Source organism: Onychostoma macrolepis, chromosome 09, assembly GCF_012432095.1.
Source record: "Onychostoma macrolepis isolate SWU-2019 chromosome 09, ASM1243209v1, whole genome shotgun sequence".
Taxonomy (NCBI): Eukaryota; Metazoa; Chordata; class Actinopteri; order Cypriniformes; family Cyprinidae; genus Onychostoma; species Onychostoma macrolepis.
This window is the reverse complement of record NC_081163.1, coordinates 9,865,587-9,887,354: the sequence shown is the minus strand read 5'-3', so window position 1 is coordinate 9,887,354 and position 21,768 is coordinate 9,865,587. Positions and strand designations below refer to the sequence as shown.

Genomic DNA, 21,768 nt, shown 5'->3' with positions numbered 1-21,768 from the left:
TCAAACATTTGCTGTCACAAGGGGCCTCGGGACATTGTGCTTCAGACCCTATTAGCACCATGGCAGTTAACTGTCTTGTCCTTGAAGCTGATGAAAACAGTCAGTAAAAAAAAAAAAAAAAATGCCTGTTTTTTCATCAGCTTGGGTTCCAGAAATCTTCCCTTTCATATTTTCTATAGGCATTTCCAAACATTGTTTATATATATATTTTTAAATCAATCAAATCTGCTCCAACATTGGAAACAAGTCATGAACTTCCATACAAACTATGTTAAAAAATTATATATTTATATATATATACACACATATATACATAAAATAAAATAAAATAAAATAAAATAATAATAATAATAATAATAATAATAATAATAATAATAATAATATTATATATATATATATATATATATATATATATATATATATATATATATATATGTGTGTGTGTGTGTGTGTGTGTGTGTGTGACCCTGGACCACAAAACCAGTCTTAAGTCGCTGGGGTATATTTGTAGCAATAGCCAAAAATACATCGCATGGGTCAAAATAATTAGTTTATTTAGTAAATTTCTTACCGTAAATATATCAAAACTTAATTTTTGATAAGTAATATGCATTGCTAAGAACTTTTTTTTAAATTTTTGATTTTTTTGCACCCTCAGATTCCAGATATTTAACAGTTGTATCTCGACCAAATATTATCCAATCAAATACTATCCTAACAAATCATACATCAATGGAAAGCTTTCAGATGATGTATAAATCATAATTTCAAAAAATTGACACTTAAGACTGGTTTTGTGGTCCAGGGTCACATACATATATATAATTTTTTTTTTTTTTTTTTACAGTTTGTATGGAAGTTCATGAGTTCAACTATAGAAAACAATTATCTATTCTATTCGCTTTTTCCTCTTACTGTCATTTCCGTCATGTTCCACCAATTTTGAATTTCGCGCAATCCAGCTAATACCATATTGCATTATATGGCTATAATATTATTATATTAAGTCTAAAAATATATCCAGGCTTAGAGTATATTATGAGGACCTTTGATTAGGAGCTTTTTTAACTACATACCCACAACCAAAATAAAAGCAGGAGTTGCAGCTTGCAGTGTGTGGGTGGGCCTTTCGCATCAAGAACTCTCCGCAGATCAATCTCTTTTTATGAGGAAAAACAAGGTGTGAAATCAGCAAGCTGTTACTATTGGTAGAGGATGCTTCTCAGCTTAATAACTTGGCAGATGAGCAGAGAGCAGATAACCATGAAGACATCATCTTCGACTGTTTATACAACCTACATCCATCACTTGGAGCTCCTTCTAATAAGATGGCCAGCGCAGAAGAAGAAGCGATATATTAGAGGACGGAGGATGAGCATGGAGGAGTCAGCTGGCATTCGGGAGGTGACCTCTCCGTCGCAGTGAGACATTGGGAACTGCCACAGGGAGACAGACAGTCGGGTTGGCAGCTCTTGAACGTTGCCCGAATCATGCCATCTGACACGGGGACGAGAGAGAGCAGAGAAACAGGGCTGCCAGCACTGGGCACACACATGGTTAAGGGCCGGCTGCCATGACTCCTGCCTCTATGTCAGGACTTAAGAGGGCTGGACAGGGTCCTTGCTATGGGTCCAAACACCCCTGCAGCCCCCACCACACTCACAATCAGTCCTTGAGTCCTGTTGTCCTCAAGCGATGCCATTTCCACATAATGGCAATACATCAAACTGGAAAGACAGACTCGGAGGGGCAGGCCAGGACATGTCACCTTGGAGTGGGTTTCAGGGTGTGAGGTCAGGTCTCGAAGCCTGTCAGCTTGGTGCTGGGCTCAAAAAACTGCCAAGGCCTGTCTTCACCAGCTGTGGCCAGAGCCTGAGGTAACAATCGGACCCGGCTCACACCTTTGCTGAATAACAGAGGGTCCGTTCCTCTCCAACTACACCACATGAAGGTTAGGACCAGGGGCCATGACAGAGGGTCTCGGCCCCGTGGAAGAAATAGAGCAGAAACACTTATTGTACACAATATTGTTGAGAGATTCAAACTTGCAATTCACATAAATTAACATTGGACAGAATACTGAAGGGTTACTAGAATGTCAACATTAACACAATTAATATTTTGAGTGAATACTCCATTGTGTTTGTGTGTAAAGTAAAACAAAATGTAAAACAAAAATTCAACACAAGTAATGCATTCTGGGAAATGAAGTGTTCTTCCACCCTAATCCACAAAAAAGTAATTGTTACATAAATTATACAAATATTAAATAGTAACATAATATATAAACAGATTTTATCAATAAAATTTATCAATAGAGACAGATATAGGCAATAACACACAAGTGCAGTTTATTAAGTCAGAATTATGAGATATAAACTTAATATATCAGCCTTTTTCCCCTCAGAATTGGACATTATAACTAGCAATTAAACTTGTGAGTTTATATCTCAGAATTCTGAGAACAAAAGTCGGAACTGAGAGATATAAACTCACAATTGTGAGAAAAAAAGTCTGAATTGAGACATACAAATTCATAATTCTGAGAAAAAAAAGTGAGAACTGCAAATTTATATCTCACAATTCAGACATTTTTTCCTGCAATTGCGAGTTTATATCTCGCAATTCTGGCTTTATAACTCCCAATTGCAAATTTTATCTCACAATTCTGAGAAAATGTTTGAAATGCAAGTTTGTATCACGCAATTCTGAAGGAAAAAAAGTCAGAATTGTGAGATGTAAACTCGCGATTGCGAGTAAAAATCAATTGTAAGAAAAATAATTGTAAAAAGAATTGTAAGAAAAAGTTGCAATTAGCTTTTTTATTCTTTATTCAGTGGCAGAAACAGGCTTTCATATAAGAGAGAGGCGAAGGCCAGCCTTAAGAATGTGCACTTCTGACAGATTTCGTAGAAGTTATGCCACTTAAAACAGCTCTTCAACACACAAAGGTGCAACAGTGATGATCAGACTGAAAGATGAAATGTGCAAGGGATGTAACGCATCACCCTGAGTATTCACACTTCAGCAGCCTCATGCTGTGTGCCTTGACTTTTATGAGTTACTAATAATGTATATGCTGTGAAAAGCAAGATAGAGATGAATAAAAACAGTTGTGCCGGTTGAAAGAGTCATGAAAATGTAATCACGCTACCACGTGAGGTAATTAATATTTTGAGTGAATACTCCATTGTGTTTATGTATAAAGTAAAACAAAATGTAAAAAATTCAACACAAGTAATGCATTCTGGGAAATGAAGTGTTCTTCCACCCTAATCCACAAAAAAGTAACTGTTACATAAATTATACAAATATTAAATAGTACCATAATATATAAATAGAAATAAAAAATGTATAGGTGGCTAAATGGATTTATCAATAGAGACAGATATAGGCAATAACACACAAGTGCAGTTTATTAAGTCAGAATTATGAGATATAAACATGCAATTCTGATAAAATATCAGCCTTTTTTCCCCTCAGAATTGGACATTATAATTAGCAATTAAACTCGTGAGTTTATATCTCAGAATTCTGAGAAAAAAGATATGCTGTGAAAAGCAAGATAGAGATGAGTAAAAACATTTGTGCCGGTTGAAAGAGAGTCATGAAAATGTAATCACGCTACGACGTGAGGCTGGAAACTGCATACGAACCAAGAAGATGCGATATTTGAGTCAACTTGGATGTTATTTGTGTCACAGAATTCAAATATGCTCATGTTATGTTTTCCAGCTAGACTTGGATGTGTCAAAACTTATTTTCTTAGATGGTTATCAGCGCACCACCATTTAACTAAATGAAAGAGAGAAGAGGGAATGAACGCCGATGAAAACGTTTAAAGAAATTACAGAAGAAAACAAGCAAACACATTCAGCTTGTTCTCGTCTTCTGCCATGATATAAACATGATCAGTTAAAGCTATATATGGGTAGTTGACAAATAAAAAATGGACTGTCTCCTATGGTGTGACATAGCAAAAATGCAGAAAAAAAATTTATTAACATACAAATAACATGAGAGAGGTTTATCTTCAATGTTAGAGTTTTTTTTTTTTCATCACACCAATGTGATACATGAACTACCCATATACAGTACAAATTTGAAATACAATACACATTTAATATAAATCTATAATGTTGTGTGTTGATGCCATGACAAGCTTGAAGATCAGTTTGACACATATAGGCTTTAATGTACAACAAACTGATGTTTTGTGACATTAACTCTACGATAAAGGGATCATTTTGCTTAAGATGTTGCTTAAGACATGAGTGACAACCACATTCTACTTCACATTATGTATTTCAAACACTTTCTTTTGCATTTCTTCAACTTTATTCATCCCTCTAATGTAAGCAGTCATGCTCACTGACAGCTGTGAAGTTATATCTACCATGGTATAAATGATGTAGCAAAATCTCAACCGGTTCTCAGATCTCAACTCTTGCTTGGTGTATAAAGTCACACCATCCAGCTTTATCATAAACATGAGCATATACACACAGACAATAAACCACTGAGAGCAGCGATAAAAACAAAGGGACAGAGAAAAGAGGCCGAGAGCGAGTGAGAGAGTGAGCGAGTGAAGGAATAAGAGCCCTGGTGAAATATTCAGAGGAAGAGTTAAGATGAAAAGATGGGGCTGGTGGAAGATCAGAGGATTTGAAAGGAAAGAGAGATGTCTGGCCTCTCTCGAGGGTCAGATATAAACACAGAGACCCAACTGCCAGAACTGGGCTACAGTACATCAAGTAGCTTTTATGTAATATGTGCTGAATTAAAGATGCGTGAGGTGGCGACCACGGCATTAATTACTCTACTGTCTGTGATGCTGAATTTGGACGCAAGCGCTGTTTTGGTTTGATTCTCACATCTAAAACGACAGCAAAAGCACTTTGATGCTTTTACTAATTAGCCTGCCAGACAAAGTGACCACTGTTCTGTCAAACTAATAAAAAAGGCTACTAAAAAAAAGAACAATTGGGGAGAGAACATGAAGTTTATGAAGTACTTCCTCTCAGTTTAAAGAGATACTTCAACCCAAACTGAAAACTCTGTCTATTCATTCTCTCGTATACCTGTGAATTACAAAAAGGACAGAAAAAAGAAAAAAAATCAAAAATTAAAAAATCTAAAACTAGTAAGAATTGTGTACAAGATAACAAGGTTGATAACATCTTTAATTTTAATTCAAAAGGCATAAAAAATACAAAATGCCTATCTCTCTCTCTCTCTCTCTCTCTCTCTCACACACACACACACACACAAATCAATACAATATAAAGTTGAAAAATATAAGCAACATTTCTAGAAAAATAAACAAAAAATATGAAAATATTAAAAATATATATTAAACAAATATATATCAATCAACCTTTCTCATGGTTTACTGAGGAAGGTCGACTGACTGTTGCTTGCATTTTTTTTATTATTTTTTATGATGATGCAAACTTGAGTAATGTGTGGGATATATATTTTTTCTAGCTTCAGAAGACATGAAATATAGTTCAATAGTCATATGGACCATTTTATGATACTATTTTCATCATTTTGGAGTTTGACAGTCATGGTCACTATCAAGTATATGAAAAAAGTATACAAAATGTATCCCATGTGCTTCAAAAATAGCTGTATTTGGGTTTGGAATGACATGCAAGTGCAAATGAGTGAATTGTCACTGTTGGGTATATGGTTAACTATTCCTTTAAGAATGAACTTAAAGGATAAGTTAACTTCCAGAATAACAATTTCCTGATAATTTACTCACCCCATGTCATTCAAGATGTTCATGTCTTTCTTTCTTGAGTCGCAAAGAAACTATATGGACAAATTACTGGAATGTTTTCCTCAAAAAAAAAAAAAAAAACATGAAAAGACATGAACATCTTGGATGAAATGTGGGTGAGTAAATTAACAGGAAATTTTTGTTCTGGAAGTGAACTTATCCTTTAAAAATGACAGTAGCTTTTCTGTGCTTCTGGCATTTCTTATTAGATGCTGAAAATATGGCATATGAGCACAGAAGTCTTAAGGTCATGGATTCACAATATCTGGCCAATACCAGAGCAGAGAGAAATATTGAAACAGGCTGCTTTTATATGACACGCATCCACATTCATGGCGTGACATACAGTCATGGCCAAAAATATCGGCACCCTTGGTAAATATGATCAAATAAGGCTGTGAAAATTAATCTGCATTGTTAATCATTTTGATCTTTTATAAAAAAAAAAAAAAAAAAAATCACAAAAATCTAACCTTTCATTGGATAATAAGACTTTAAAATGGGGGGAAATATCATTATGAAATAAATGTTTTTCTCTAATGCACGTTGGCCACAATTAACGGTAACCTTTTATTCAATACTTTTTGAAACCTCCATTTGCCAGTTTAACAGCTCTAAATGTTCTCCTATAATGCCTGATGAGGTTAGAGAACACCTGACAAGAGATCAGAGACCATTCCTTCATCCAGAATCACTCCAGATCCTTTAGATTCCCAGCTCCATGTTGGTGCTTCTTCTCTTCAGTTCACTCCACTCATTTTCTACAGGGTTCAGGTCAGAGGACTGGAATGGCCAGCAGAAGCTTGGTTTTGTGCTCAGTGACCCATTTTTGTGTTGTTTTTGAGGTTTGTGTTTGGATTATTGTACGGTTGGAAGATCCAAACATGGCCCATTATAAGATTTCTAACACGTCAGTCACTTATTAATTTTTTTTTATCTGTTGATATTTGATAGAATCCATGATGCCATGCATCTAAACAAGATGTCCAGGACCTCCAGCAGAAATACAGGCCCACAACATCAAAAATACAGCAGTATATTTCATTGTACACATGGGGTACTTTTTATCCCTGTGTTCACTAAACCCATCTTGATCGTGTTTGCTGCTAAAAAGTTCATTTTTAGTTTCATATGACCATAGAAGCCAGTCCCATTTGAAGTTCCAGTCGTGTCTGATAACTGAATATGCTGGAGTTTGTTTTTGGATGAGCGAGGAGAATTTTTCTTGAAACCCTCCCAAACATATTGTTTACGACAATTGATAGGTTCTGCTTGACAATTTTATTTTAAGGTTTTCTGACCCGAGACTCAACTATTTTCTGCAATTCTCCAGCTGTGGTCCTTGGAGAGTCTTTAGCCACTCAAACTCTCCTTCTCACCGTGCATTAGGACGATATAGACACATGCCCTCTTCCAGGCAGTTTCGTAACATTTTCTGTTGAATGGAAATTCTTAACTATTGCCCTGATGGTGGAAATGGGAATTTTCACTGCTCTAGCTCTTTTCTTAAAGCCACTTCACTAATTTGTGAAGCTCAATTATCTTTTGCTGCACATCAGAAATACATTCTTTGTTTTTTCTCATTGTGATGGATGATTAAGGGAATTTGGGCTTTGTTTTCCCTCCTATTTATATTTCTGTGAAACAGGAAGCCATGGCTGGATAATTTCATGTTCATAATCACCCTGGAGTGCTCAAAATTGTGAATATGAATGGGAATATACTTCAGAGATATTTTACTCATACAAATTTCTAGGGGTGCCAATAATTGTGTTCAACGTGTATTTGAGAAAAAAAAATATTTCATAATGATCCCCCCACCCGCCCAGCTGCCAGAGAAGAAAGAAATAAAGAAAAACAGATTTCAGAGTGCATTTCCTTTAGACCCAGAGATGAAGCGGGAAAGAGGGAAACAATGTGAGTCAGGAAAAAAGCTTTGATTCCTGCAAGGAGGAAGGGCTGGTCTAATAACAGACTTGGGATTAATGCCGCCTAAATGATTTGTTATTAGACACCAAGCTGGTTTTGACAATCACCTTTGTAGTCTGTAATTTCAGCTAAATGGTCAGTGATTCCTATAATTTCAGCCTAATCGTTTTCTCATTTTCCCCGGGCAGCCTGGTTCACGCATGCTTGAGTTCTGCAGGACAGGTTCGTTTCACCAGCAAAAGCAGGACGGTATAAGATTGAATTGCTAAAGAAATGAGGGTTTAAGCTGGGGATTGCAGTTGTACTGAGGAAGAGAAAGAGAATATGAGAAAGTCAAACATCTGAGAGAGCCGTTTTGATAATACTTTATAATAACTTTCATTAAAAGTCAATAAAGGAATAGTTCACCCAAAATTAAAATTCTCCCATCATTTACTCACTCTCAGGGGCACAAGCTTTAAAAAAAAAAAGCAAAAAAAAAAAAAAAAGCACAATAAAAGTAGCCCATGCATTTTTTCACATTAATGATTGCAAATGCTATTGGTTTTCCAAATGCAGCTTGAAAGCTATGGCAAAGGTCAGCTTTTTCCAATGAATATTTACTCAAAATTTATATTATGACAGGTATTTTAGACTAATTTGACAGTGCTTTGCAGTTCTTTTAAACATGTTAGCCCTTGTAAAACACCTCTTTTTGTCTTCCATGAAAAACAGAAGGTTTGAAATAACAAGAAGGTGAGTAAATAATGACCGAATTGTCAGTTTTGGATGAACTCTTCCTTAAAGGCATCAAAAACTTTTGGGGGACTTGGCATTCCCATCAGGAGGGTCTGTGATAGTTTGTAGAGCTCAAAGTCAACCCAAGTTATGATGCCAAAAAAAAAAAAAAAAATGCTGTCAGAGTGTCAGCCAACTCTGCCTTCAGTAACGCTCTGTCCCTGTCTGCTGCTGTGTGTTCAAACAAAGCCAAAGAGCATGCTGGGAAAAATAAAATAGAGATAGGTCTAAACATCTGGACCGGGAGTCAGAAAAAACACACAAAGCTCTTTGGCTATCAACATTCTTCAAACTACCTTCTTCTGTGTTCTGCAGAAACAAGCAAGCAGGTTTGGAATGACATGAGGCTGAGTAAATGGCGACAGCATTTTCATTTTTGGGTGGACTATGCCTTTAACTTAGAGACTAATTTGATGTTTTATATGTAAGCATCACAGTTCCAGAGATCGTATTTGACATTTCACAATCCCTCCCGTGACTGATCTGTGCACTCAATCTTGCCCGGACGTCAGAAATCAGGGTGAGGAGCTGAAGTCACACAGACAGACAGAAGATACCAACAGTGCTTTGAGGAAAAACAAATTGAAAGGGCTGTCTCCATGACGCAGCAGCTGATGGACACATACACACGCACAGGGAGAAACTACATCCTGTCAGTCACGAGTGTGTGCTGGTGTGTTTGAAGCATAATTGAGATGGCGAACCATGGGCTGCTGAATATGTATGCGTGTCAAAAAGAGATCAAGTCAAAGACATCAGATAGTCTCTGTCAAAACCTAAATGCACACGCAGAAATTTAAAATAAAAACGGGATGAAAAAGCAACCAGAAAGGCATTACCATTTCTTGAATATTGTTATTTCTGAAAAATTGCTCAGTAAGTCACTTTGTATAGACGTGTCTGCTAAATGCATAAATGTACACTACTGGTCAAAATATTTTTTATGTTTTTGAAAGCATATTCAATCAGCATATTGGAACGACTTTTGATAGATCATGTGACACTGAAGACTGAAATTTTGGCTGTTGAAAATTCAGCTGTGCCATCAAAGGAATAAATTACATTTTGAAATATGTTAAAATAGTAACACAGTTATTTTATATTGGAATGATATTGTACAACATTACTGTTTTTACTGCATTTCTTATTAAATAAAATGCAGTCTTGGTGAGCATAAGAAACTTCAACAACATTATGTAAGGAATAATTGACGACGGGCCGTTGAATTATTAGAAAAATAATGCACACCGGAGGTGGTGATTCGTTACACCTTGGTGTGCATTATTTTTCTAATAATTCAACGGCCCGGAGTCAATTATTCTGCTTATACTACGGTTGCCACACCTCAAGACATCGATCAGATTTGTCTTGTTTTTGTCCTTAAAATGCTATTGTGAGTAGGATTAATTTCTTCCGGATCTCATCCGTCACCTCCTTTGCTGATTCCAAAACGTCATTTTAAACCCAGTAACTAGGCTTGAGCCGTTGATAGCAGATTATTGCAGTTAATAACTAAGTTATCAGAGAGAGATGAGAGAGAGAGAACATGTGAATTACCTCTGTGAGTCTGTGCGTCTCTCAAAAGTGTTCAGATAATGTTTCTAATACTGAAATTTTAAGTTCATTTTCTTCACGAACAGCGCCGTTGTTACCTCGCTTGTGAGAAGTCATAGTTTGTAAGTTACTGATAAAATTGTCAGAGTAGCGCTAACAACATTAGCGTGTATGTTCGCATGTGTGCAAACTGTATGTATGTGCGTGTGTGAGGGAGAGAGAGTGGGAGGTGACAGAGTATGTGCATTCCGTACATAATAAAAAAAATTTGTGTCAAAAACATGGAAATGATCTGTCGTTTTTATCATATTGCTTACTATGTTTATTTGTTTGACCATTGTCGTTGTGGGTTTTGGTTATTTTGCTGTTTTAAGACCTTTAAAATAACTGAAATCATTTGGCGAAGTGATATGGACATGTAATACGGTCAAGAGCTGCCTGGAACTACGTTCGCTGTGCGTTTCCCTGAAAATAATTGCACACCTTAGAATGTTTGTCAGCCAATCAGATTCAAGCATTCAACGGCCCCGTAGTATAAAAGTCTTTATTACAAACTTTTGACTGGTAGTGTAAATGAGTAAACAAACTATTATTTTTTAAATATAATTTTTTACATTTAAAATACTTTCTCCTATCCTGGATTCATATCCAGAGACAATACATACTGTAGTTTAGACAATGCACATAAAAACAGTGGCAGAACCAATAGTTTGAGTTTGGGGTGGAACTGTATACTTGATCGACCAATGAGAGTTCGGGGAAACCTGTTTAACAACAATCATTATTCCCAAAATGCAGTATTTGCAAAGCTTAATTTGTATTCTCAAAGCTTCATAAAACCACTGATGTCACATGGACTATTTTAACAATGTCCCTATGGCAGTTGCATTACAGTCTGTAAAATTGTAAAGTTGCTTTGACACAATCTGTATTGTTAAAAGCGCTATATAAATAAAAGTGACTTGACTTGACTGTCTGTCTATGGACGGTCAGATAGCTCTAGGACTTCATCAAAAATATCTTAATTTGTGTTCCAAAGATGAATGAAGGCCGTATAGGTTTGAAACAACATGAGGATGAGTAATTAATAACAGAATTGTCATTTTTGGGTGAACTATCCCTTTAAGTGACGAGTCAAATATTTTTGTTCTGTTTCCTGGTGAAAAAAGACCAGACAATTTGCAAATTAATGAGTATTCGTTGACATGTAGTTACAAAGTTATAGTTAGCAGAATGTCTAAAGTGGACTATCAAAATAAAGTGTAACCCTTGTATCTACTAAAAGTGACTTTTGACAACTTTTAAGAGTACACTAGCATATAGATGACCTCAAAGCTAACAGGCTTGAACTAAAAGCCACAAAACTTCAGTTTTAATATCATGGCACTTTAACAGTGAACATGAAAGCAACTTGATGGGGTTATGGGAAGGATCCATCATCCCGTCAGCATATTACTCCTCATAAAGAGGCAGTTGTCTTTTACAGCTCTTATACCTGCTCTCCAATTCCATATGTTACCTTCATATTCTATCTTTCTCTTTCTGACCTTTCTCCATGATTGACTTGACAGGGAGAAGATGGCCTGAAGGAAAGTGTGTCGTTAATAGTTTAATGAGGAGAAACAGCTGAAGAGTGAGCGACATCACACACAAAAGCTTTCAACTCACATTTAACACTGCTTGACAACGGAGGCACCCAGATGTAATATTTCCTGGAACTGTGACAGGCTCCCAACATATTGCATTCGACTTTTATTCAGTAAATCTGTTTTAAAAGACTGTAAATAGTTCAGCCAGAACCAGTAATATGGTGTTTCTGCTGGGCTGCACATGTTCTGGAACATGAAAAACCCTTAAGAAGCGGATGTTCGGAAGGAAACAAATTGAATACGTGAGAGGTCCCAACTCAGTGACCTCTTAGAGAGCAGAGAAGAGGTGCACATTCTGCAGTCCACGAGGGAAGGGAACACTGACCATTAGACAATGGCTGCTTCAAACTGCTGAGAGTCACAACATGTGATTAATAAAAACATTGATAAAAGTTAGTTAAATGCAGATCACTAATTGCAAAAGGAACTGAATTGAAAAGAGAATCAAACAGAGCGGACCGGAATGACATGGTTGCAAAGACCATATTTCAGATTCCATGTCATTCCCATAGAGATCATTCACACAAAATTGAAAATGTTCATCACTTACTTATATTCTACCGAAGGAAAAAAAAAAAAAAAAAAATTCATAATTTTTGAAAATCATACTGACATGAGGGTAAGTAAATTTTGGTGAACTATTCCTTTCAAACTGTAATTTGTTTTATTGTAAAATTCCAATTCCACTTTAACAATGCATTGTTTTCAAAATTGGCAAAATGGCATAAAAAAGGAGAGAAAAAACAACACTCGTGACAACTGATAATTTGTATGAGATGAAAACATTGTATGATATTCATCAAAATCGTCATCAAATTTATTTGTATAGGGCTTTTCACAATACACATCGTTTTAAATTTGCTTTACAGAAATACGAAGTTGTTTAGTGACAGTAGTGACCCAGAAATTGAACATTTTAACTAACAAAAATGGTGTAATGTGACAATCACCGAAATCAGGAAGTGAATCGAGATACATCAACAATCAGAGTCAAATTTGTATTATCTATAGAAGTGCCAAATCCTGATTATTATTATTATTTTTTGGTAATTCATTTGATTGTAATTAACAATTCCATTTCCACAATTCCACAATGAAGTGCTTTCATAATTGCCAAAATGGCATTAAAATGTTGGGAAAAGCCAACACATAATTCATATGAGATTATATTGTCTTTTATAAAAAAAATAAATAAATAAAAACTTTTATGGTTGTTTTTTTTATTTCTTTTTAAAATAATGGTTTACATTTCGGATTAGGTCGTATGTGTACTGTACAATCCAACTGTAGAATTCTCGCAACTTCTCAGAAGATCAAGTTTAAAAAACTACAGCAGAGTGAGAGAGGATAAAGATATTGCGTGTGTGATATGAGAAAGTAAACTCATTTCTCAAAAGGGCCCGTTTTGTTTGTTTCCTGCACAAAGGCCATATTATAGACTGACTATTCTGTATTTCTGGCAAGGATATTTGAGTCGAGATGCCTTTGTGGAGAATATGTCTGTTTTTCAAATGGTAGGACCTGGCGGCGATGCTTTTTTTTTTTGCTTTTTGGCAGTGAAACCCAAATCCTTTCATTGATTGGCAAACCTACAGACCTGTACTGTTGGCACGGATGCCTGATCCTCCAGCGGTGTCAAGTACAGGCTCAAATCTTTCTACCTGCCTCATGCATTTCCATTTCTGGGTGAACAAACTCACATGACACTTAAGAGATGAATAAAAAGAAAACAAAACTAGCCTCAAATGATTCTATACCATGCAACATTAAATGTTAGGGAGTTCAAAGGGAAGGTTTACTGAAAAGTGAACATTTTGTCAGCATTTATTCACTCTCACTTTGGGATAATAAAAGGAGATGTTTTGTAGAATGTTCCCTCTGTTCTCTCCCATATACAATAAGCGCTGTCATGTGCTCAAAAAGGTACTATAAAAGTATCATTAAAGTAATTTGTATTACCTATGCATCATATTTCAAGTCTTCTGAAGCCATACAATACTTTTGTTCGAGAAACAGACTGAAATTTACATTTAACTGAAAATCTTTTTTGACAGCCATGGTCACCATTCACTTGTACAGCATGTTATAGAATTTCACCATTTGTGTTACTCAATAAGTCATTCAGGTTTTGGTGAATTATTTCTTCACAACTTCACAATAAAATGAAATAAAAATATATAGCTCCTCAATAAAGAAGAAACATATTTCATTCTCTTCAACCATGATAGGATGACAATGATGAGAAGGAAGAGAAGTGAAAGGAGGCAACAAAGCTTTCCTTAAAGATTTACAGAGAAAGATAAAAAGAAACATTTACATTATATCTTTAAAATATTCTTCTTGAAGTTTCAGCGCCTTAGCACATGGACCTTATTCTATATAATAAAAAAGACTGTGAAATCTTCATTCTGACACTCCATAACACAACATGATAAAATGACAAGTGCACGAGTAAATCTGAGTTTTTGCTCTAACCAGACAGGACTAAAAACACAAAATAACATTTCTGTTGGTCACATTTAATTTCAAGGTTTAATTAAAAGGGAGTCTGACTCCTTTAATAAAGGCTTAGAAAGTGAATACAAAAAGCCTTTCCCTTTACACATATACAGTATGCTTTATCAATGATTTCAGACAACACTCGTCTAGGAAAGTAGCCACAATAAGCTACTTGAACGCTCTCGTTAGGATCTGTATTAGATGTACTTTCCATTAAAATATTAAGTGCCATTTTCGACATCTTGAAATGTTACTTGAGTACCAAATTAGCAAGGATCATGTGACACTGAAGAATGAAAATTCATCAAAGGAATAAATTACATTTTAAAATATCTTAAATCGAAAAGAGTTCTTTCAAACTGTAATAATATTTCACAATATTACTGTTTTTATTGTATTTTTGATTAAATAAGTGCAGTCTTTCAAAAACATAAAAAAAAATAAAAAATAACTCAAACTCTCAAAATGTGGGTGTTTTCAAACTTTAGCACTATATATAAAATCACAAATATACCACAACCAACTTTTCTCTTCTGTTTGATATTGCAAAAGTCACCAAAATTGATCTCGGTATTGGACTAGACAAACCTCAGCAGTTTGTGACCTGTAAATGATCTCTCTCTATAAAAACTAATAGGTCCAAAATTCCTGTCTACATACAAAGTTGCATGCTCTAACCGACTGCTGTACAACATAAAACTCATTGTGTCTCATCTTGTTAAGACATGTTGATAAAAAAAAAAAAAAAAAAAAAACACACACAAACACACACAAATAATAGCATTAATGATATTTGTTTCATGCACAGGGCCCTAAAAGCTAGTCACAGAGCACATATAGAAACATCTTGACAGCCTCTTGACAACCCGTTAAATGCTTAAGGTCAAGGTTAAGATAGACACACGCTGAGCAGCTGCTCTGAGGAGGAAGTCTTCACAAAAACACCAAGCCTTGGGCTGACTGCTCTCGCACCCCAACCGATGGCCTCATCTTCACCCACAGCAGACGAATGCAGAGTTATTCACCGGATAAGTGGGAGGCAAGCGCGGACACGCGTGTTTGAGTAAGAAGGGGTGAGATTAGTAGAAAGATCAGAGCTGAGAGATGGAAACACAAAGAAAGCGGGTGAAAGAAAGGTTGAACATTTGAGAAACGACTGCGGTGTGTGCGATTTGTTTCCTCAGACAGTGCCTGGAGCTGCTTGTGCAGGTGGCCGCGTTTGACACTTTACGCTGAGAGGCATAACGCAACAACCCGTCTGCTGCGAGGTCCACTAGACACTTTTGCTCTTAACCCTTTCTAATTCCATCGTAAAAGGAGAAAAAGAGAGGAGAGCAAGCCAGGGGGTGAGTGGGAGTGTGTGGGCCGAATCAGAAGGTACACAATGGTAGAAGAGAGGAAGAACGGTTACACAGCGAGGCGTCACGCGCTGGGCCTCTCCACTTCGGGACGGCTCGAAATTCCTCACAGCAGATGGTCCTTCAACCATCCAAGCTGAGGAGAAGACAGAGCGAGTCCACTAAGACGAGCCTCCCGCAGCTCCTGCAAATGGCAGCAATAAATGGAGCTGTCTACAGAGAGGAGGATGAGAAGAAAAGGAAATTGTCATCACCGACGTGAGAGGAAATCAGGCAATTATGCAAAAAGGCTTGAGAGAAATGAAACCGTGAGATGAATGTGAGAAATTGCTTCCGCAATTTACTAAATATGACTGTTGGGAATTGGAAGAACGAGGCTGGTGATTTCCACACACCGTACAGTTCGTTGCACTTTTACTACAAACATCAAACTATATATTAATAAAGCAAAGATGCAATAGATTGATCGTAAGTGGCAGTAAATCATATATAATGCTCCATATTTCAATTAAATAACACTTTTATATTCAGAATCCTTAACAAAATGTATCACTGTTTCTCCAAACATATGAGGCAGCACAACTGTTTCCAATACTGATAATAATAAGAAATGTTTCTTGAGCACCAAAACAGCATTTGATTTCTAAAGGATTATGTGACATTGAAGACTGAAGCATTGAACATTCAGACATGTACAATGGCACTTAAAATAACCTAACAACATTTAAATATATATATTTCAGACAGCCAAATGATTTGTTCTCATTTTTGAGACAAGATATTTGAGGAAACAAGAGACCCAGTCTCACACGCAAACCTCAAGACTTGGTGCACAAAACACAACAATGGTAAAAATCAATAGTCAATTTTTGAACACATGAATCATTTAAAGTAGAAAATAAAATCAAGGCATCACAAAACAACCTATTAAACATGACTACATCAGTAATAATAATGGTTGAAATAAAAATATTAAACTTGTTAATTTATGCTCAAGTGCCTGCTGGGAACACCAAATTTAAGCAGGTTTAACTATGTTTACTCACCTATATGTTTATAGGTATAAAAGGTGTGTGTATTTTGGAATCAATTGATGTGAATTTATTATAAATCTAAAATCGGAAATATATAAACAAACAATCCTAGGCAAGACTGAATACAATATAAAATTTTCAAAAATTCAGATTCAAAAAGACGGTCTGATTATGACTGATTGAACTGTGTTCAAAGTCGATGTAATCATACACATGTGATCTCATTACACCAGTATTATACTGCTCCAAAGAAATTGTTTTGGAATGTCAGATTTCATTGTGAATTTTGACTTAATGTGTGGGCTAAGTGCATGCTAACTGCTTTGTAAAAGCAATAGTTTACAGTGCATTTAGAACAGCTCCACGTTGTGTCTAACAACGTCCTTTAGCTGTTCTAAATTCACTGTAAACCACAGCTTTTTGGGGTTTATTGCTTTATTCTGCATTCTTAAACAATAAAAATAACAGCACTGATCAGAGACAGCCTGCTTCTTTAAAACTCAAACAACAGAGCATTGCATTAACAACACCAAGGTCAAGGGTTTGATTCCCAGGGAACATATAAACTGATAAAATGTTTATCTTGAATGCACTATAAATCACTTTGAATAAAAGCATCTGCCAAATGCATTAATGTTACGCAATGTAAATGCACAGTATCACATTATTATGTGCAAAAATGGACATTCTTTTTACAGACAAATTTGCTTCAGGTCTCTACCGTCTGCCTTAATCTTCCGTGGTATTTGAAAAGGGCATGGAGAAAGAAAGGAACACACTGCTGCCATTTGTACACAGTACATTTTCATACTGAACATTTAATCATCTCAGGTTTGCGATCTTGTGCTTTGGAGGTTCATTAGTGCACTGAAGTCATTAGACCAACCACCAACACAGATGCTTATGCTTAATTCACTTTTTTTTCTTTCTTTTTTTTTTTTGTGAACAGGATCAGTAGATTATTTATATTCATACATGTGTTTAAAGATATGAGCACAACATACACTACTGTTTAAAGGTTTGGGGTCATTATAATTTTGAAGTTCAGTAAAAACAGTAATATTGTGAAATATTATTACAATTTACAATAACTCATTTCTATTTTAATATATTGTAAAATATAATTTACTCCTGTGATGCAAAGCTGAATTATCAGCAGTCCTCAGTGCCACAAGATCCTTCAGAAACGGCACTGTACATACGAATCACATTGCTGGAATAGTTAATGCTTGAGCCCAAGGGCATAAATGCATATAGTATTCATATCCATATAGAGCATATAAAATAGCCATCAAAGTTTAACTTTGCATAACAACTGACTACCTGTTCTCTAGGCTCAGTATAGGGGACTGGCAGTGGAAAAGCGAATGAGTGTGTAAATAAAAACCAATATTATTAATGATATGATATTAAGGTCCCACAGCTCGGGCAGTGTGTTCTCGCTGCTGGAGTTTGGCATTGGTTCTCACCACTGTGTAATCCCTGCACAGTGCAACAGGGAGCGCACCTGTCCAAACTGTGTAAACACACACACACACACACACACGCACCTGACATAAACGGTACTGGTTAGGATATGTGTCAAACTTTAATACTTAGAGGTAGTGTTTTGTTCAAATGAGCTTAGCAAGTACCACTAATTAAAACATATAAAATACAATATTCATTAGTGTTGCTATTAGGTTTTTATTGCATCCTAACATGTACACTGCACTGTACAGTACGACTTGCATCCAAAAATCCATTTCTCTGAACTCTGAGAAGACTAAATCAAGAGGACGTAAAGGACTGAGGCGAGACAGGAACTGACAGGTAGGGGTGATAAGAGAGGATGGATGCAGATTGGAGGAATGAAGGGACGGGATGCTGTTTGGGCACAGGGCAGCTGTTAATGTACCATCTGTGAGACCAACCTTGCCAGGGCAGTAATCAGGCAATCTATCACTCAGTTTCCTGACACTGTCAATTAAATGCTTTGCTTCTCAACTCCTCCTTATTCCTCTCCTCTCTAACTCATCTCATCAGTATTCAAAATATGGAAAGTGAATATTCAATTTTTACAGGCATGGCACTGATGCATACAATGTCAATGTATGCCTGGAGAGCTTCTAAAATGTAAATGTGTTTATATATTAAACTTGACATGTACAAATCATTATGAAGCAATTTCTTTTGACTGACTAAACTACTGAAAGACAAACAACCAGTGAAAACTGAAATAGTAAATATGGATTAAAACATACAAACTCAATACATACAGATAAATTAATGACTTTATGTTCAAATAATGTTGGATGGTCTGACTGAATCAAATGTATTCTGTGAAAAACATCCACCAACAAGAAGCAGATGGCCATGTCAATAGATTGAGTAATTTTTAAAACTATTTTTAGAATATTAAATTAAAGAAAATTAAACTAAAATTGAAATTAAAATCATAAATCTACCATACTACTGTATAATAGTATAGTACAATAAACCTGATGCCTGATGATAAAACTAGAGAAAAGAGAAGTTCCACATTAATGAAAGGGTTTATGTTGTTAAAAGTGTTCCATATGTTGATATTGCATCAAGGTCTGTCCTATTGAGAGTGAAATACACTTTCCATAGAAAACATCTAAGAATACTAATGGGATCATTATATTCCTCTCCATACACACTAATAACAGCAGATGATACATTCATTGGCCATTTAGTTTGAGGACACCACTTTACATTAATCTCACTGATGGGATGTATAAAACTCTATGAAACCTCTGTCATTAACATTAGAGAGCTTTACTGAATTTTTACGAAGAATCACACTTATTAGCATTCTAGATTATGTTGTTATTGTATTATACAATAGGCAGCATGTAGGAAGAAGACAAATTGAAAGAAAATGAAGACACATGAAACAATTTTCATTTTTTGGGTGAACTATTCATTGAAGTATTCTGTTAGAATGCTGAATTAGACGGCAGCAGTGCAGGTTATGGGACAGAGCCGTAGATGCATACAAAACCTTTCAGTATAGCATTTGATGGCTCACTGTATCTATATAATTTCAAAAAGAAAGCACTAAGAACATAGATACTAAAGATTCCTTGATCTAAACTTTGTTTTGCATAAAATCACAAGTCTGTCCCTGTGGCTCTCTGTGGAAAAGACCAGCCAAACACGCAGCAAACACAATCAGTGTAAAGATGCATCCAGCGCTGTTATTAACGGAGCAAGCGCGTGATGGACCAAACACAATAAGATCTGCAGAGTGAAGAAGGGAAATCATTAAACACAGCCTGATCTCTGTCACACTGCATCAAACTGTCTCCTTCCTGATACCCGCGGCTCAGCCATGGTCTGTGTTCAGAATCAAATGAGAATATTGCATTCTCACACTATTTTTTCTTCTTTTACTTTTCCCCTTATTTCTGCTGCTTCTAAAAAGAGACCCTTTGTGCAGCAATTAAAAAACCTTTCATTTAGAGGTCACACGCTCTTAAAGAATGTGTTGCATTCAGCCAGTAGGTGGTTTGCAAATCTAATTTACGAGACGCAGAGCGGATTGTCCCCAAACCCTGATCACGCTCACCCCTCCCCTGGGCCGCTGGGACAACCGAGGGCCATAATCAGAGCGATTTCAAATTCAGAGAACAATGTTCTTCTGTGCATAATTCAGTTCGCTCACAAAAAATATCCCAACATTGAAATGGAGATAATTAATTAATTAAATGTAATTAATCTCTCTTCTTACCAGTTAAAATTTGTTTCTGTATTTGTGGGTCAATTGAAAAAATTCAAATAAATAAATAATCAAATAAATAATGAAACATTTCTTACCAGTCATGATACTGTGGCTTGCATTTTTATAATAATTTTTTCAATTAAGTTGATTTTTTCCCCCTGCATATTTGTGACAAACAGTACATAGTCATACACTTTTTATAGTCATATAAAATACAAAATGGAAAATTATAGTGTTTCTTTTTTTTACTAAAGCTTTCAACTATATATTGGAATATTTCACTGTTGTTTTGGATCCCACTGACTTTCATTGTATAGATAAAAATAGTTGGAACATTCTTCAAATATATTTTCCTAATATCCTCTTGAATGAAACTCATAGAGGTTTGGAACAACCTGAGTAATGATTACAGAATTGATATCGTTATTATTAATTTATTTATGACCTAATGTAGTTTCAGTTGTTTTTGCCACGCCTGCCAAATAAGGTTGATAAAACAAACATACAAAGAAATAAATAAACTGAGAGATTTTGTTCCTTTCTTAAGTTTTCACATTGATATAATGCGAGGATTATTCGACATACCATAAGTGTCACCACAGAGAGCGCTGGAGAAACAAATGGCTTTCTTTGTACTGATGATTTAAAAAAAATAAAAATAAATAAATAAAAATGAAAGAAAGTCAGTCAGGTTTTGAAAAACACAAGTAAATAGCCTAATGACTGAATGAATAATAATGAATTTTAGGGTGAACCATTCCTTTAACTTGGGATTTCGTAAAGTTTACATCATTTTTGAAAATGCATGTGCATCCCAATTAGATGCTGAGCAACAGGAACGAGGTGCTGTTGAGCAGGAAAACCCTCCTCACAGCTGACAGGAACAGCGAGAAGCCCCGACACCCACCTCTCACACACCTGCTCACTCTCCCATGGAGAAACAACCACAGAGAAGGAAAGAGAGGAAAGCAGGGGAGAATGATTGGCAGGCGGCCAGGATCTCTGTATTACTTTAACTAGTGCTCTATCTCTCTGCATGTGTCACACTCTCGCTTTCATTTTCTCTTATCTTTGAGTTCTGTCGCTGTATCCTCAAATCACAAATATATGCAAAACCCAGGCTTGGTACAGCGTCCTGCTCTGTGACTGCATATGAAGAGATGTGCTTAAGCAGCGAGGACCCCATCTTCCAGTACACACACAGAGAGAGAGAGCATTTGTGGCTGGCTTCATGGAAGTTAACTCCAGAAAATGTTTGCAAATCTCAACGCTAATTCTTGCATGTTGGATTCATGGCTAATTGGCTTGCTTGCTATGAATTTTAATATTAACTAAAAAACAAATAAATAAAGCAAAAAAGATGCATATTCTGATTTAACTGCGATGGAACTGGCACCAAACAAGCAATCCATATGAGAACTGCATCATCATACCTGAAATATTTTTATTCAAT

General features: G+C 35.9%; 1 protein-coding gene across 5 annotated transcripts in view; it reads right to left on the bottom strand.

Moving 5' to 3' along the window:
- The window catches only part of LOC131547520 (receptor tyrosine-protein kinase erbB-4-like), a 345,752-nt gene that overhangs the window by 217,653 nt on the left and 106,331 nt on the right, over window positions 1–21,768 (bottom strand). The window contains exon 2 of one of the 5 annotated variants that reach the window (XM_058788155.1): window positions 15,608–15,767. The exons of the other annotated variants lie outside the window; for them this stretch is intronic. The gene's annotated coding sequence lies outside the window, so the exon portion shown is untranslated. The remainder of the gene's footprint in view (window positions 1–15,607; window positions 15,768–21,768) is intronic. 5 annotated transcript variants of the gene reach the window in all.